Genomic DNA, 2,500 nt, shown 5'->3' with positions numbered 1-2,500 from the left:
GGAGGAGGACGGCGGCGGCGGCGGCGACGTCGAAGGCGGCACGCGGGGAGAGGCGCGGGGCGGGGGCACGTGGCCCCCAGCCCCCGCGGCCCGACCCCGCGGTGCCGTCGGAGGCGGCGCCGGCGCACCCCGGCCTCCCGAGTTCGGAGCGGACGGATGGGCGGAGGAGGACGGAGGCGGCGGCGGCGACGTCGAAGGCGGCCCGCGGGGAGAGGCGCGGGGCGGGGGCACGTGGCCCCCAGCCCCCGCGGCCCGACCCCGCGGTGCCGTCGGAGGCGGCGCCGGCGCACCCCGGCCTCCCGAGTCATGAGCGGACAGATGCAAACGGATGGGCGGAGGAGGACGGCGGTGGCGGCGGCGGCGGCGGCGGCGGCGACGTTGAAGGCGGCCCGCGGGGAGAGGCGCGGGGCGGGGGCACGTGGCCCCCAGCCCCCGCGGCCCGACCCCGCGGTGCCGTCGGAGGCGGCGCCGACGCACCCCGGCGCGCCCCGGCCTCCCGAGTCATGAGCGAACAGATGCAAACGGTTGGGCGGAGGAGGACGGCGGTGGCGGCGGCGGCGGCGGTGGCGACGTCGAAGGCGGCCCGCGGGGAGAGGCGCGGGGCGGGGGCGTGAAGGAGACGGGCGGGGGGTACGGTGCCGGTCTTTGGCCGGTCGCCTACACCCCCGCCCCGACCCGTAAGCGCCCCCAGCCCCCGCGGCCCGACCCCGCGGTGCCGTCGGCGGCGGCGCCGGCGCACCCCGGCGCTCCCCGGCCCCCCGAGTCCAGAGCGAACACACGGGCGGAGGAGGACGGCGGCGGCGGCGGCGGCGGCGACGTCGAAGGCGGCCCGCGGGGAGAGGCGCGGGGCGGGGGCACGTGGCCCCCAGCCCCCGCGGCCCGACCCCGCGGTGCCGTCGGCGGCGGCGCCGGGGCGCTCCCCGCCGCGCCCCGGCCCCCCGAGTCCGAAGCGTGAGAAACGCCGATAGGCGGCGGGCGGCGGCGGCCGCGCGGCCGCGGGGCGGCGGGCGGGTGCGCCGCGGGCGTCGCGGGGGGGGGAGGAAGGTCAGGAGGACGGTGTCGGGCGCGGGGTGTATGTCGGTTCGCGTCGTCGCGCGGCCGGCCGCTCCCCGCGTCCCGCCCGGCCCCCGCCGGCCCCCCCCCCCGGTCAGGCGCCCGTCGGCGTTCCCCGACCGCCCCACCCCGCGCGTCCGCGCGGTCGTCGACGTCCCGTCCGCCTTGTCAACGCTCCCATAGTCCAGGCCGGGCCGCGGCCGGCGTCGGGGACCACTCCCCCGCCGGTGCCATCGCGACCTGGCCGACCTCGGAACCTTACCCCCAGTCGCCGGGTACCCAACCTTCTCGCCACCTTCGGCGGCGAGCGGGGGGTTCAATGTCTCCGAAGTCCCCCCCCGGCCTGCCGGCGGGGCGGGGGGGGCTAGGAGCGCCCGGAGGCGCCGTTATCCCCCTTTTTAACCCCTTCTCTGAATGTTGGCCAAAACCGCAAACCAAACGTACGACTCTCAGCGGTGGATCACTCGGCTCGTGCGTCGATGAAGGACGCAGCTAGCTGCGAGAACTAATGTGAATTGCAGGACACATTGATCATCGACACTTTGAACGCACCTTGCGGCCCCGGGTCCCTCCCGGGGCCACGCCTGTCTGAGCGTCGCTTGTACATCTATCGGGATCGGGGCGCCCACGGGCGCCCCCCTCCCGCGGTTGGGGCGTCGCGGGCCACCGCCGGCCTACCCCCCCCACCTTCCCTCCCCGCACGGGGAAATGGGGGTGGGGGGGGCGGACGGCACGGCCCTCGTCCCCCTAAGTATAGACCCGACCGCCCGCGCCCTCGACGGGCCCGACCACCGCGCGGCCGCAGGGGCCCGCGGCGGCTGCCGATGGAGGATCCGTCCCCCGCCGCGCAGTCCGCCGCGACGCACCGCGCGGCCGCGTAGGAGTCGTGCGCCCGGCGAGGCGCGGGGTTAACGGCCGACCCCCGATGACGGGAGGCGATCCGTCGCCCCCGCCTCTAACCCCGTTCGACTACGACCTCAGATCAGACGAGACGACCCGCTGAATTTAAGCATATTACTAAGCGGAGGAAAAGAAACTAACAAGGATTCCCTCAGTAGCGGCGAGCGAAGAGGGAGAAGCCCAGCGCCGAATCCCCGCCCGGCGGAGGGCGCGGGACATGTGGCGTATAGAAGGTCGCTTTGCCCGGCGCCGCCCGGTGGGGGCCCGAGTCCTTCTGATGGAGGCTCTGCCCGAGGACGGTGTGAGGCCGGTAGCGGCCCCCGGCGCGCCGGGGCGAGGCCTTCTCGGAGTCGGGTTGTTTGGGAATGCAGCCCAAAGCGGGTGGTAAACTCCATCTAAGGCTAAATACTGGCACGAGACCGATAGCGGACAAGTACCTTAAGGGAAAGTTGAAAAGAACTTTGAAGAGAGAGTTCAACAGGGCGTGAAACCGTTGAGAGGTAAACGGGTGGGGACCGCGCAGTCCGCGCGGGGGATTCAACCCGGC

General features: G+C 75.1%; 2 non-coding genes across 2 annotated transcripts in view; both read left to right on the top strand.

Moving 5' to 3' along the window:
* Positions 1–1,497: 1,497 nt before the first annotated feature.
* On the top strand, positions 1,498–1,651 carry LOC147185401 (5.8S ribosomal RNA). The gene has a single exon (XR_015099586.1). It is a non-coding gene; the product is annotated as a 5.8S ribosomal RNA (ribosomal RNA).
* A 374-nt stretch (positions 1,652–2,025) lies between these two features.
* The window catches only part of LOC147185400 (28S ribosomal RNA), a 4,301-nt gene continuing 3,826 nt past the window's right edge, over positions 2,026–2,500 (top strand). The window contains exon 1 of the ribosomal RNA XR_015099587.1: positions 2,026–2,500. This exon is cut by the window's right edge and continues 3,826 nt beyond it. This is a non-coding gene — a ribosomal RNA (28S ribosomal RNA).

This window comes from Hippocampus guttulatus, unplaced genomic scaffold (assembly GCF_054856545.1).
Source record: "Hippocampus guttulatus isolate MCC_2025c unplaced genomic scaffold, RoL_Hgut_1.0 HiC_scaffold_152, whole genome shotgun sequence".
Classification (NCBI taxonomy): Eukaryota; Metazoa; Chordata; class Actinopteri; order Syngnathiformes; family Syngnathidae; genus Hippocampus; species Hippocampus guttulatus.
Note: the sequence above shows the minus strand (reverse complement) of the source record. Positions and strands in the feature narration are given on the sequence as shown.